General features: G+C 37.7%; 1 long non-coding RNA gene across 1 annotated transcript; it reads right to left on the bottom strand.

The window, feature by feature from the left end:
* Positions 1–3,015: 3,015 nt before the first annotated feature.
* Positions 3,016–4,442, bottom strand: LOC120722808. Its single transcript, XR_005693603.1, has 3 exons — positions 4,063–4,442; positions 3,940–3,974; positions 3,016–3,855 (listed from the first exon to the last, which is right to left on the bottom strand). It is a non-coding gene; the product is annotated as an uncharacterized LOC120722808 (long non-coding RNA).
* Between the last annotated feature and the right edge of the window lie 11,875 nt (positions 4,443–16,317).

Genomic DNA, 16,317 nt, shown 5'->3' with positions numbered 1-16,317 from the left:
GCTCTAGGAAAAGTCACGCTTGTGGTTTCATGCTTCATCCATGCATGGATGATGGAGACCACTGTGCCCATTGGGACCTTTAATGGTCCAGAAATCCTTTTGTACCCATCCCCAGCCTGGAGTCTACAGACAATTCATTGGACTTCAATGCGTGGTTTGTGCTCTGTCATATATTGTCAATAATAGGAGCATGTGTAGATTAGTGTGTGTCTTTTGAATTTACCACAGGTGGATTCTTTTCACAGCTTTTAGAAAAATCTGACAAATAACAAGATGAATTAGTTAGTTTCTTTGGCCAAACTCCAGGAAGCGGCTTTCTAGAAAGGCTTGTCAAAGCAAGTTCAACCGACTTTGAGTATATTTATCCTGAGTTAAGCACATGCAGCAGTGCCAATACGGCTCTGATGTCAGAATTTACCATGGCAATGAGTAAATAAAGTACAAATCCTCCATTTCAATCCAGTGATCTGAGGAATATGAAAATTGTAAGTGTTGATCTTTTAACCTAAAATTTGAAGAGAAGAGGAGTCATACTAATCAGCTTGTGCTTATCTGTCATCAACATTTGCTCTGCTCTTAGCCTTTGTATCAACTTTATAAATCAGGAAATGTAACCAGGGTTCAGCCAGCTGGTTTAGGTGCAGCAGGAGGCGAGCAGGACAGCTATTTGTTTAAATGAACATATGATAAGAAACAAGTAGGAACTTTGTGTCAAACTACTGCGCTTTGTTGTGGTTTCGTTGCAGAGTTGAAGGCTGTCTTTGTCTTGCTTTCGATTTTGCTGATACATAGTGTTGTCACCACAGTGGAAAATGGCGGGGGGAGGATGCACAAAACCTGCTTCCTGAAATAAACACAATAACGACTGTGTACAGAAAAAAAAACGTGCCGGTAGAAAAGTCAATTAGAAATTTTAAAGATCTGATGAAATTAAAATAACGTCCAATGAAAACACATTAATGTATGTTACATGACTTTGGTAGAAATACACATGTTGCCACAGAACTCGCTTTCATCTTTTAATCAGTAAACTCTGGTTTGCTCTTGTTCATAAAATCTCCAGCAAAGATGATGTGCTTTATAAAAGTAGCATTATTCTTGGTCTTACAGTCATGCCATTTGATGTTTGCGGTCAGGGTATTAAGTCTTCCTGTGGCACACTTTATTTTAGATTCATAACCTATTTTCATTCAATCCTACGATCCTTCAAGGGTGAAGGATTTTAATTTTCTTCATTATTTATCATTAAGTCTGTACAAATACAAAGACTAGTCAAAACTGAGCGGGACAAGTTTCATTGCTCCTTTTTAAACTTTGTTCTAAAGCTGTATTGACTGTGGAGGCCTTGTCATTTCAGTTGTGCTCAGACCACACTGCACTGTCTCTTTCTGTGAATGGGTGAGTATTTCCCCCTGAAGACTATTTGACTCTCCCTGTGAGAATTTGACATACAACAAGTACGCCCTTATTCTGTTTAGATGCAGACCAATTAAGACAAAAAAATACATATAAAAAAGAATAGATACACGTTTTTATATTATAAACACAGAAAATCCATTTTACCTGTTGGCAGAATAAAGCAACATGAGTTTCAACGTCATCTCTCTGTTGCTGGACTTCTGCTTCTTGTTGACAGAAGCCTTTGTGCTATTTCAGTTATTTCAGGGCACAAATGTTTTAAATTAGGAATTTTGAATCACATACTGAAGCAAGCACAATCTGCGCTTGCTTAAGTGTTCTAAGTTCATGAAGGTCTCGTACTATAAGACAGCATGGGTTTAAGAAAAGTCTTTATAATAACCAGTATTATAATATGGACTGAATATTCTTCAGCTAATTATATACTGTTTGTATACTGTACAAACTTGTGTTTGAAGATTTAAATTATAGGAACATATGCTTTCAGGCTTGATCTGTGACCTTACAGAGGTGTCATTAAAGCTGGTTGAGATTGCCATTTACTCTCACATAGGCACAACACACACTGTGGGCTACAAGACAACCACAGACCATCTTCAGCCAACCTGCACTGTCCTAAAAGAAAGTTAAGGAGACATGAGATGAATTATCAGTGCTAATCAGTGTTTCATTAGTGACCTTTAGATTAGTGTGTCATACAACTGGCAAGAAGTAGGATGATTTACATTATTATCATTGAACATGATTTTTTAATCTTAATAATACTCTGTTATGACTTCTGCCACTAGTTTCATTTCGTGTACATAGTGTTTTCAGTGCGGTTAGACTACAGCTTAGAGACGATTAGCTCCAGCCTGATGTCCACAACCCATATAAGGAGATAAGATGGCCGCTCTCTCATTTAACTAGCCACATTAAAGACTAACGACAGAATGGACTAAGCTACTTAAAATGACTTGTTGTCATCACTCTGGTTAAGTGGTGCAATCATTTTATTACCTGCTTGCTGCAGGACACCAACCCCTGCTTTATAGCTATTAGAAGATTGTGCTGATACAGCACGATCTACGCCAGGGGTTTGCAAACTCCAGGCCTCAAAGGCTTTCGATGTGTCCTTGATCCAACACACCTGATATAAATGGCTAAAGGACCTCCTCAACATGTCTTGAAGTTCTCCAGAGGCCTGGTAAAGAACTCATCATTTTTGCTATATAACTTTTGCACTGTCCACTTCCTGCTGTGACAAAACAAATTTCCCACGTGTGGGACTAATAAAGGTTATCTTACCTTATCTTATCTTATCTTATCTTATCTTATCTTATCTTGTCTTGTCTTGTCTTGTCTTGTCTTGTCTTGTCTTGTCTTGTCTTATCTTATCATTTGATTCAGTTGTGTTGACCCAGGGTGAGATCTAAAAGCTGCAGGACACCGGGCCTTGAGGCCTGGAGTTGTCCACCCTTGCTCTACGCAAACCACCAACTAACATCAGCAGGCAGGCTCTCGGGTGGAACCCCCAAGATAAGTGAAAGAGAGGCCGCCCAAGAAACACCTGGCGACGAGACCTTGAGGCAGAAGCAAAAAAGATGCCCTGGGAGGAGTGACGGGCAGCAGTAGTTGTAGATTACAGCTATTCTTATATAAATATTTATAAAAGTAGGCATTGGGACTGAAAATGCTGAAATTAAAAAATGAAGAAGAAGGCTCTTAACAAAGACACGAAAAAGAGAGCACATTACACCAGCTTTACTCCCATTACACTGGCTTCCGGTACATTTTAGAATTCATTTTAAAGTCTTAGTACTGACTTTTAAAACTCTGAGTTGTGACGCTCCTGCCTACATCTGATATTTTAGATCCCCATGATTCCTCTGGCAGCCTGAGATCATCTAATGAAGGCTGTTGGTAGTCCCACGAACACGTTTTAAGACCAGAGGAGATAGATCTTTTAGAGCAGATGGAAGCAAGATGCTTTGCCTTCCAGTTCTTAATACTGAAACAAAACCCATTAACTTCTTTACTAAATTGTTATAGAATAATACTATATAGTAGTATATTAGAGTAGTATTTCTTTTCCCTACTCACTCCTGCACAGCTGCAGATCTCCATCTCTTACGAAATGACAATCTGAACAGTCAGTTAATGTCATAATAGACACTTCCTGAAAGAAAACCCTGATTTTTATTGTTCCAAACAAGACAACATTTCATTAAACGAAACTTTGTCAATGTATCAAACATTTTTTCTACATTACAGTAGACTCATTAACTACACACAAAATCCCAGTTGCAGATTTATCGGAAACCTTATCAGTGTTTCCCCGAGAATTTACTGGGCTACATAAAAAACACGAGTCTCGACTTCTCTCTGTGATGCAGGCCTTCTCTTTATTATTGCTGCTGGGCACAAAGTCATTGCTGCTTCATCAGAATCCAGGTTCTGAAAACAAGAACTCAGAGTTACAAAGGTCTCATCATTTCAAGTATTGAAACACATTATCATGGACAGTAAAAATGGATTCACCTCACTTTGCTGTAGTATCTGTCCTTCAGCAGCAGCTTCACCACAGAAACAAAACATCCAGTCAGTCATGCCAAAATCTCATTTATAAATTAACCAAAATTAACCAGTGGCTGTTTCTAGTACCTGTCTGTAGTGTCCAGATTTTAAAAGCCATGGCGATAACTGCGTTTATAAGGAAAACAGTCAGAGGAGCAAAAATCAGACCGGCCAGCTCTGAATTTAGTAAATACTACATGGACCGCCTGAGATCTGGTGGATGCTGAGAGGTTAAATAGTAACTCTGCATGGCAAAAATTATGTTAACACATTGTTTTTACATGTGATGCTTACAGGTTGTCTTCAGTGACCGACCCATCACATAGCTGCCATAAACCTGGGTGTCACAGCAACAAAGTATTATGTATTTCTATAAGGTATGCCTGACGGGGTTTGATTAAACTGCAGTATTTGAAGTTCGAGACTTTAGAACAAAAGCCTACATTTTGGAAATAGTCACATTAAGAAGACTCTTGTTGTGATTTGGTGCTGCATGAAGAGAATTGAATTAAAAACTTGAATTAAATTGAACTGAATTGAGGAAGAAGTAGTTTCCATGTTCTGCTGTGACCCTCTACTGTGCTCTAAGTTTCTCATGTTCTAATAAAACAATGTGATTAAGCGTGAAAGCCATGCGCAGTAAAAGATATTGGATTTTTTTTTTGAAATTGGTGTTCCAAAAGTATTAGCTTTGCATTTTCGCTTTTTGAAGAATAAGGTCGCCTTTTTATTGTTAGGCTAAATGGTTAACTAAATGGGCAAAACTATATTCTTCGTAGATGGTGATATTATAACGTTATTTTTTTTTGCATATTTCTTGTTCACGGCTTGTTTTAATAATAATAAATCCTGTTGTTCCAACCTTTCTGAAAAAGGCACCATGTTGCCACCATGTTGGAAAGAAAAATTAAGACAGACATGAAAAAAGCCAGAGGAGTACCTTTCTGATGCTTTTTGATTTTAACAAGCAGCCCAGCGATGATCAGTATGAGGAAAACGGTCAGAGTAGCAAAGATCGCACACATCACCTCCATTTTGTCACCAGAAATGTCTGCAACAAAAATCAGTCATTAGCATTTTTTTTTTCTTTTTCTGGGTTTGGCTGTTTGGCTAACAGACTAAAGAAAGGACTCTTACTTTGAGACATGTTGTTGATGTCATCATCAAGTTCATCATAGCCTTTGATTGTAATGAACAGTTGTTATTTTGATGTCATTTGAAAAAACACATTCAGATTTTATACTGGTTTTAAGAAACGTATTAAAAGGAGGAAATAAAACAAAGAAATCCAAACAAGCATGCAGATTAAATCTTACCTTGAACTTTTAAATGCTTCACACTAAAAAGTGGACGTCCACTTGTGTAAAATCCACAGAAATACAGTCCAGAGTCAGATACAGCCACCTGCTTGATTTTGAGAAAGACAGTAGAGATGTTGGAGCTCATTTCAAAGGATTCACTTTGAAATCCATCGCAGTATGAAACGCTTTTTGTGATTTCAAACATGACTGCGATACAGCTGGCATTTGTTCTGTTGATCAGTCTGAACCAAAATGTAAAACCACTATATAAAGAAATCTTGGTGCACTGCAACGTGACTTCTTCACCAGGCTGGACCTCAACATTATGAGAAACTGACATGGATATCCTGCCTGAAACAAGCACAGATGACAAACGGTTAACTTTCTGTAAACAAAAAATAAAAATTTCTTTGAATGAACATGTAAATGTTTATTCCAGGTTAGCGTAATTAGAGAACAATACTCACTGAGCCTGCAGAAAAGTAATGTAGCTATCAAAGTAAATGTGTTCATGTTGTATGACTGCAGCAAAGCAATGTCCGGTAATGAACTCTGCTCTAGAAAGTCTGCTTTTAATAGAAAGAGGCGGGGTGAACCTCTGTCTTTCCTTGTTCTTTTCTTTTCTTCTTTTTTTTTTGTGTTAAAAACAGCCCCCAGGTTCTGTATTCTGTTTGTTAAAGTGACCACATAAATGCTTTCAGGAAAAAGACATATTCAGTATGTAGATTTTAATTTAAAGACGGTGTTTGGTACTGTATTTACTATAGAAGTTACTTTTATTATACAAAATATACACATAATATAACTTTTGTTGACCATAAATGGATTTTGGTTACTCCTCATATGTTGTACATAGTTCTTTAAACCTGTCACATGTTCTTTTGTTCTCCACCCTATACACCATGTCAATGTGCCAAGTTTTTGGCTAATAGCTCTTTGGAAAGCACCTTGTTGGTCTGTCAACCTGTGTTATCTTTTGAATTTTCCATTGAACTATTGAAATGGGAACATATTATGTGTTTATTTGACAGGTTCCTTCTAATAGAGTGCTTAAGAACAAAACAGAATGAAACAAACAAACAAAAAAAAGTACTGGACTGATAATAAGTTAAAAAACAATCAATGTCTATTATTCAAGACTTCTTAAAAAAATACAAGAAATTCTGGTTCCTTCAAACCAAAGTATAAAGAAATGGGGATGATTCAAGACTTTTCCACAGTACTGTAATTATTTGTATTTTTAATATGTTTCCAATAATTTTAAGCAACTCTTTGGGTTATCTAATATTTTAATAGTAGCTGCCCTGCTTTGTTCAGAATCACTCTCCCAGTAGGTGACAATATTAAACACAACTTACAAGTTAAACATTTTAAATAAAATAAAAATGATAAAATACTTGGTTGGCCAATTGTACAAAGTTCAACCAGCTATTTTGTCAAAATGCCACCTTCATTGTTCATGAATATTTTTTATCCCCCTGTAGATATTGACAGTTAAAGATGCCATACATTGCTCAATCTTTCTAAATCAAATATGATTTTTGGTTATTAATATACTATAATATAAATTTAAAAAAAAAATCAACATCTGTCAGATGTTTCTACAACTTGATTACAGTCCCTCTGTGGTAAATTCAGTTGATTGGACATGATTTGGAAAGGCTCACACCTGTCTATAAAAGGTCCCACAGTTGACAGTATATTTCAGAGCACAAACCAAGTCATGAAGTCTTGAGTGCAGAAGACAGCCAACTATAATATAGCAAGCTACTGGAGGACTTAAAGAGTTATGCTATACTATCACCATTTGTCACCACTGTTGACAAAAACACTGAAAAGAGAAGAGCACTGTTCTAAATCACATAGTTCTGTACTTAGACTTTCCACCTGTACTGCAGTACTATACTAATGCCAATGCATTATTTGGTCATTGTCTTTTAGTCTGTTGTTAGGTGGTTGGTAGGCATGATAACATCATGATGGATATGTTTCATGAAGAGAAATTAGATTTCATTATTCTGAAAAAAATGGATACAATTCTCTACTAAGCTTTTGTCCCCACTCACCTGTCATCCATCGCCGATGATTACTCCTGCGCTACTTAAGGCCTCAGTGGCATATGATTCTTCGCCGGATCCTTGTGCTAACCTGTGTCAGTGTAACCCAGCTTGCCTAGTGATTTCCTCAGGTTTTCCTAGTGCTCCTTGCGAACATCAACTTCTTTTCTTGTGTGTAGACTTCCTGAACCCTGGCCTGTTTCCCTTCGTCGTGGACCCTGAGTAGTTGAGTGTGAGTGAGCTTGGATTGGATTGTGGATAATAGTGAGTCACTGGCTGTATACATTTCACTCTGTTTCACTTGTGTAAATAAACCACTTTTTTGACTTTCACCCAGAGTGAGTCCTGCACCTGTAACCTTGACATACTGTAGGTAAATGTATGTTGAAAATCTGGTAGTTCTAGCCCACTGGTGGGTGGTTGTTAGGCAACATGATGACATCATCATATGGGATCTATCAAAACCTCAAGGAGCCCAAGACCTACCCGTCTGTACTTTTGGTTGCTTAAGACTCAATTGTGTAAAAATGTATGGACAGACAAATTTTGTGAATAATAGTAACGTATGTGTAATCACCCTGACTATAATAATCATGATAACAATCACTACTATAGCAATTTAAATAATTTTATTTATGAAGCATTGACAAAAGACAGTGACCAAAGATCTGTGAAACAAGCGAACTAAAATTAAAAACTACTGTAAATTGAAGTGAAATGAAAAAAAAAAACAAAAAACCACACTTAATTACAAAAACCCCAAATAATTAATGACAATTTTATTATATTTAATACTGTTAAATTAAGACGTTTGCTTAACAATGTTAAGATTGTTTCTGGTACTTCAATAGAAGCCAGCACTAGCCTCTCACACTTCACCCACTGCAGACTGCAGAGTGTAGGAATGAAAGCAACCAAAACACTGTCAAAAAGTTGGGAGTGACAACACTGAAAGGAAATTTAACAAGCTGCCTTAATCCAAGATTTACAAGAAAACAACATAAAAATAAAATGACACTGTGCTGCACACTGACTTGAAAACCATCAGCATGTAAAACATGGCTGTGATCGCTGCGATGTCACTCACTCGTCATGTTTGGTTTGATATCTGTTTCACTTTGTCAGCTCTTATGAGACATGCTACATCATTCTTACCATGAACCTTTAAATATGTTGAGTTGACTATCACTTGGTGTCTGCCACAATAAAATCCACAGAAATAAAGCCCAAAGTCAGACAAATCTGTGTATTTGATTTTAAGGAAGACAGTTGAGATGCTGGATGTCACTTCAAACTTTTCGTGTTTAACTCCATTGCAGAATGAGATGGGATCAGTAGAGATATAAATGGATAAAATACAGTGAGCCTGGGTTTGGTTGACTAGTCTAAACCAAATAATTTGAGTAGGAGAACTGGAAAAGTTGGAGCACAGCAGTGTAGCATCTTCTCCAGGCCAGACTTCCACAGTCTGAGACTGTAAGAGAGAGATCCAGTCTGAAAAGAACAGCAAAGAAATGAAGTTCTGAGCTGGTACACTCAGAAAAATTATGGTTCTTAAATGGTTCTTCAGATGTCTTCATGGTTCTTTAAAGAACCATCATACATCAAAGAACCTTTTTATTTTGTGGATGGTTCTTCAGCTATTACAAATGGTTCTTTAAAGAACAACAGGTTCTTCATCCTTAGCAATCTAAGCTTGATGGTGTAAATGGCATAAATATGTATTCACTATAACGAGGCTGTGAATTATACTGTGTGTTTTCTTTGTGTGCATGTGTGTGCGAAGGGGGAGGGCGGGATACCTGGCAATTACCCTTTAAGAGAAGATGGTAGGAAGCTGAATATTCAAATAAAAGTTAGAAATATTTGCTTAAAAATATACTGGTGGCAGGGGTGGGGGCCAAAGCCTAAAGACCCTAACCCCCCCCCCCCAACACACACACACCCCTAACCCATTATGAATATGGTGAGTTAACAAACAGTAGACACAAAACACACATTCAAATACTGTACATTAGTTTTAAATTTTAATAAAGCATTACTATTTTCTACTCCAAGGCATTACTTTTGAGATTATTATATATTTTTGAAAATACAGCATAATGATAATACTAGTTATTGTAAACTTTACAAAGCACCCAGCAGTATGTAAAGTCAAATTATAAAGTACAGGTAAATAACAATTGCAGAACAGAATGTCAGTGTAATGAACACACACTTCGTTTTGACAAAGCGCACTGCTTAGGTAAATAATCTGAGTAGTTGTTCATCACTGAGCAATTTGATAATATGTGTTTCGAGCCAAATAAACGACAGGGAGAGAGAGAGTGACGTCAGAACACGTCATACTGTAACCTCCCGGGAGCGGACGGAGGGGGTCAGTCGTTGGGATGCGCATGCGCAGACAGAGTGCGCGAGCGGCGGGCTTTGACCTTTCGGGAAAAAAACTCACGGACGGTGACAGTGAAGCAGATAAAGTCTTCAGTACCTGCTGGACTTTGAAGCTGTGGATTCTGGGACTGTTAGAAAAGGTAAAACATTTTCATTAAAACCTTATTACTGTTTTGTTTTTGTTACTCGTCATTGTAGCTTGCTGTTAATGTTGTGCTAACAGTAGCGATTAGCTAGATACGTTAGCCGTTGAGGTCAGCGCAATTTAGTATCCAACTGTTTTCTTAACAAAACCACTGTTATAATTAAGTGAAGGTGCTCTTAGCTAATTTGAACCTTTAGCTTCTAAAATATGTGGTTCAATTGCGTGCTGCGTACATAACCTAATGTCAGCTAGACCGAAATTAAAATTTAATATATTGTTAAAGTCACTAAAATGGCGCCTGAAGCCTGTTGTGGCATGAGCTCTGTGTCTGCTCTAGAAACTCTGAAATTCTGTAGATCTGAGCCGTACATTAAATACTCACATGAACCTGTACTTTTAATTCTGTATGAGCTGTATAAAATACAGCTATGAATAAGAGTTTTGAATGAATAATTAGATTAGATTAGATAACTCTTTATTGTCTAATCGAATTATATAGAAATGTGAATAGAAATGTGACATGAGAAGGTGTGTCTTTGACTGTTCCTGTATAACTTAGTTTCGGACTAGTTGACAAGTTATGCTCCGGTCATTTGATGTTTCCAAGATAGATGTTCTTTTGTAATATAGTTAATTTTTTTGTATATTTCATTTATCCACCATCATACATCATACATACAAGCTAAGAAGAGGTCGTTATACTAACAAGAGGTATCAACGCTGGGCCAAAGTTCAGCACATGGTTAAAGTTTGTAATCCAGCCAGGGTGTAAATATCACTCAGCAGCCAGAGCTGAAGCAGGTAGCATCAACACATAAATCTACTCTACCCGGCTTAAATCACAAGAGCACCTCTGACCAAAAAGCTGTAGATTTTTCTTGTTTGCACAAATTAATCCAGATTCACATTGTGTTCACAGCTCCAACAAAATGAGGAAGAGAAGGGGGAGAAACACAATTAGGTTGAATTGCAATTGGATGGAAGGCGAGGACAAGGAGAAGGAAGCTTAGGATGAGGAGGAAGAGAAGCAGCAGGAGCATCTTTAGGGATCCCTATGATGTCATTGAGGTTTGTTTCATTAATATGGTCCTCTCACAAAGAAAGATGACTTGTTTTAGTTCACCTACTTCCTGTATTTAATAGTGATGTGCAAAATGTTGTGGAAAAACCATGGAGCAGGCACGTATAGTGCATCTGCAGGTAAATGAACATCAAATCTCTAAGACAGACTGAAATCTGTATATTTATCACCCTTATGATAAAACCCATGTCAGCCATTGATTTATGGACTTTGTATTTTGAAGCCTCAACATTTGCTTTATTGCTGTTGTTATGTTGGAACCCTATTAGGACGAGGGCTCAGAATCTGGAGTCATGCACACTATTGTTTCATTTAGTGTGTATCCATAAGATTCGTACAGCAGATCCAAGTTGTGCCTTGAAAACAGGAAAGTCGTCTGCATAGAGGAGAACTGTAATAGCAGGCTTGTACAAAGTGAGGCTTTGTGCACTCGTTTTACTTCTGTCACCCTGTTTTGATGCAGAATTCACTTGAAATCAGGCAAGAACTGGACTTATTTTTTATGTGTTCTTGTGAATTGATTGTGTATCGCATATGTTTGATTTGACTTTCTGCAAGACAACAGTCGTCCACTGGCCAAAAAAGTTTTCCAAATACCTCCACGTGATCTAGCCTGGATTTAGAAAAGAATAGCAAAAAAAATCTGCACCTTCTGCTTCAGATGAAATTTGTGTTTCTGTGTTCAGAGGCAGCGGCGAGAGGGGAGACCTCGGCTCATCCAGCTGGAGAGCCTGACCAGGAGGAGTCGAACATTAACTCAGCTCTTCCAGGGCACCCTGCAGACTCGGCTGTTGGCATCGACGAGGGATGACGTGAACGCCAAACTGCAGTCCATCACAGGTCAACTGCAGGTATGCGAGTCAGACCTTATGAGGAAGGTTTCACTTTTCTCTCTTCTTTATAATTGACTCTTTTCTCTCTCTTTCAGCTCCTTGTCTCAGAGTGGGAGGGATTTGAAGCACAAAGGGAGGAACTTGTCGTTTGGTTGGCTGATATGGATGTCCGCCTGAGTGAGGTTGACCAGCTGACAGGAAACACCAGTGAAAAACTGAAACAACTGCAGGTGTGGGCTTGTTTTGATATGACATATATTTGATATGAAACATACGTCAGAGACATTGTCCTAAACTGGACTAACAGAGGACCATGAGTACAACATGAAACGTACATTACATAGCGTAAGGCTGAAGTTCATTGATCATTTTAATCATAAACTTGTTGTTGAAATATTTTTACTGAACATGCAAACATCTGCTGATGAAATTGTGTTGATTTATTGGTCTGTTATGAAGCTATTGCCATTTCTAATGTGTTTTATCACTTTCTGATGTTTTATTAATTAAACAATACATGTATTATTTGTTGTGTTATCTGTAGCTATAGTATTTATATATATTTATTTGTAGTATAGCAAATATTTAATTATTACTGTTTAAAACACTAATATGTGACATGTATTAGTAGTGATGTTGTGCTGAGGGTTAAAATGTCTTTTTGTCTTTTGGTAACTACAAAATGACAACAAACCATTAATATATGTCTATGCTGTGCTTGTATTTATTTTACCCTACTCAAATTCAATTTATGATGCATTTTATTTTGAAAGATTTAAAATGTTTTTTTAAAGAACCACTCAAAAAAGGTTCTTTAAAATGGTTCTTTTAAAGAACCATTTGAAGGACCTTTTTAAAAATGGTTCTTTAAAGAACCATTTTTAAAAAGGTTCTTTGAAAAACCATTAAAGGTGCCCCAAAGAACCATTTCTTGATGGTTCTTTGGGGCACCTTTAAAGGTTCTTCAATGAACCACTGAAAGAAATGGTTCTTCAAAGAACCATTGTTTGAAAGGTTCTTTGTGGCACCAAAAAAGGTTCCTCTATGGCATCAGTCTAAAGAACCACTTTTGGTTCCAGTTGGCACCTTTATTTTTCTGAGTGTAAGACCAAAACAGATACTAATTGTTAGAGTTTGTATTGTTGATTGTCATTTATGCTTAGAAATATTTAACCATGGATGCTTAGAGGTGTATAATCAATTGTGTAGTGATAAGTTGTGTGATCTTTAACAGGCTACAGAGGCTTGGTGTGTATTCCAGTCATGCCAAAATCTCATTTATAAATTAACCAAAATTAACCAGTGGCTGTTTCTAGTACCTGTCTGTAGTGTCCAGATTTTAAAAGCCATGGCGATAACTGCGTTTATAAGGAAAACAGTCAGAGGAGCCAAAATCAGACCGGCCAGCTCTGATATTCCATCACACTCTTCTACAAAGACAGAATCATTGCATTAGTTTAAGTTCAGCTCTCGGTCTTGGTCACTTTCTAACAAAATTAGCAAGCAAACATAGAAACCAGATGATTAGTAATTAGGCTAAACTTACTTTTGGTGATGCTCTCAGTCTCATCAGTATCACTGAAGTCTTTAAATAAAGTGAATATATAATTAGACAAAAAAAATAAATAAATACATACAGGACTGAAACCTCCCACAAAAACCTTTAAATGTTCTTACCTTTAACATTTAAATGTATCACGTTAAAAACTGGAAAAATTGTGAAAAATCCACAGAAATAAGGTCCAGAGTCAGATACACGCGGGTGTTTAATTTTCAAGAAGATAGTAGAGCTGTTGGAAGTCATTTCAAACAATCCGTTTTGAAATCCATCACAGTATGCCACACTTTTATCAGCTCTGAACATGACAGAGATACAGCTGGCCATGGTTCTGTTGACCAGTCTGAACCAGAACGTTAAAGAACTGTGCGTGGAAATGTTGGCGCATTGCAGTGTGACTTCTTCACCTGGACGGACCTCCACAGTCTGAGCCCTGCAGACTGCAATCAACACTGAAACAATAAAAGTAATATAAAAGTACATTACCACTTAATTTAGGTAAATAATAAAAGCAACAGCTAGGTAAACATAACAAAAATAAGGTTAGCAGTGAAGTTGAATGTAATTACAAGTCAGTACGCACAGAGGTTGCAGAGACTTAAAGTCGACATCAAACTAAAGTTCATTACTGCACAGACCAGTGAACCTTTGAAATGTCTGGGACTGAAGTGAGACCCAGGAAGTGTGTTTTTACACTTAAATGGGTGGGTGTTTGTTTTTTCTTCTTCTATTTTTAGGTCTGCCCACAAAAGCTAGCATGATGTACTGGACTTTTGTCAACTGTCAGTATTGCATGAACACACTTTATAAAACTGTCCTCTAGCCTGAATGTCCAGGTTGTTTATTCACGTTTTTCTAAATAACACTATATACTTGCGAGCCATTTCATTGGGTAAACCTTGCTAGTACCAGATTTGATCCCCCTTTGGCTTCAGAGCTGCCTTAATACATCATCAGAGGTGGAAAAAGTAAGGACTTTCTTTACTTCGTCAGACATACTGACACCTGGATTAATAAAATTCCAGGAAAATGGTAAATGGCCTGTATTTGTATAGCGCTTTTACTAGTCCCCTCTAGGGACCCCAAAGCACTTCACACACCCAATCATCCACACATTCACACACAGTCACATTACATACTTGACTCTTTTTCACCAGACCCTGATTTCTGAGCATCGCTTCGTTTACTAATGAGCGGCGAGCTCTCGGGGGCTATAGTTGTAGCCACAGCTGCCCTGGGGCGCACTGACAGAAGCAAGGCTGCCATATTGCGCCATCAGCCCTCCTGGCCAACACCAGTAGGCGGTAGGTGAAGTGTCTTGCTCAAGGACACAACGACCGAGACTGTCCGAGCCGGGGCTCGAACCGGCAACCTTCGATTACAAGGCGAACTCCCAACTCTTGAGCCACGATCGCTGAGTGGTGGAGGACAGTGATGAACCCATGATAGGATTAATGTGTTATATCTGAGACATGATTAGTGTTTTGGAAACTGGGTCCAATTCAGCAGACAGGACAGATGTTGATAAAGGAAGAGCAATTGTTTTTGAAATATTAGTTGGTAAGATTAAAGGTAGGGGAAGACAACTGTAAATTCCATAATATTGTGATATTATAATATAATCTGTTGTGGGTTTTCTTTCACTTTCTTGGTGCTGTACTGCATTTAAAAACATTATGCATGTGCGCCACTGCTGCAGACCTAAAGCGCTGGGCCAAACTAATAATGACTGAGAGGTCTGGATGAAGGGAATTTACTTTCATATTCCATATGGAGACAGTTAGTGAGGATAGCTTTCTATTATTAAATTTCCTTTTCTTTCAAATGATATTCCATTAATAATAATAGCTTACCTAGTATATGCAGAATAAGACTTGTCCTTATCTGTCTTTCTTGTTCCCTGGAAAGTTCTTCTTACTGAGGGCCTGACAACAGCTGATACTGTTCCTCAGTTATATTATAATATAATCTGCTGTGGGGTTTCTTCCACTTTCTTGGTTCTGTACTGAATTGATAAACATTGGTTTCCTGGTTTCCTACATAATCTGTTGTCACATATCTGCCAGCTTCATGTGCTTTACGCAACCTGAATTGGAGTGTCCACTCATCTGGTTTCTGGGTTTGCTGTGTTGGGAACCTTGATTTAGATTGATATCCAACTTCATAATCATAACAGCAGACTAGGAGATTTCTACGTCACTCATTTTTCGTCCTCAAGCTAGCAATTAAAGAACCATTTGTTAAAGCTAATATCTCTGGCCTGCCGGCTTAATAACTCCTTTAAAGACAAGGACTCAATGAGTAGGGAACTTTCAGAAAAAGTTCATTATAAAATAAGACACACAGCGCATAAGGCATTCATTACTTACAAGGTATAAGCATAAACAGGAAAACTCTATGCAAGTGCTCGATGGGGCAGTCCCACTGAGCCCTTTTATATATCTTTTACACATATAAACCAATACACACTTATCCTGGGAACAGAATGCATTACCTTCCTAAACTTTACTTCAAAGAAACAGATCAGTTACATTAGAAAATCCTTTGTTGCTAAAAAGACTCTTTATTTATATCAGGCAAAGAAATAACTATAGCCAGGAAAGAGTTGCTATTAAATGTTTTGTCAATAATGCTGATAACAATTGAATAACAGAAAACAGAGAGGACACGGTAGAGAGAGATGCACTTCCTCAGCTTACCTGAAAAGACTGTCGCATCACCTTCAGAAAAGGCACAGAGATCTTAATTGTGTATAACTGAACAATATTCTTGCTGGGATTAAAAAATATGTGTTTTTTTTATTCTCACTGCTTAAAGCCTGTCAGGGTTCCTGGGTCGGTGACCCAGTGTTTTCAGTTGTGTTCATGTTCAGTTTATTTTGCCACTTCTATGTTCTCACTTCCTGCTTTTCCTGTGTCAGCTCGTCTCGTGTCATTAGCCAGATTATGTTCAGCTGTGTACTCACCGGTCTCTCAT

The sequence above is a fragment of the Simochromis diagramma genome, unplaced genomic scaffold, assembly GCF_900408965.1.
Source record: "Simochromis diagramma unplaced genomic scaffold, fSimDia1.1 OVJJ01000811.1, whole genome shotgun sequence".
Taxonomy (NCBI): Eukaryota; Metazoa; Chordata; class Actinopteri; order Cichliformes; family Cichlidae; genus Simochromis; species Simochromis diagramma.
The sequence above is the reverse complement of the archived record's forward strand: the minus strand, read 5'-3'. Positions and strand labels throughout refer to the sequence as shown.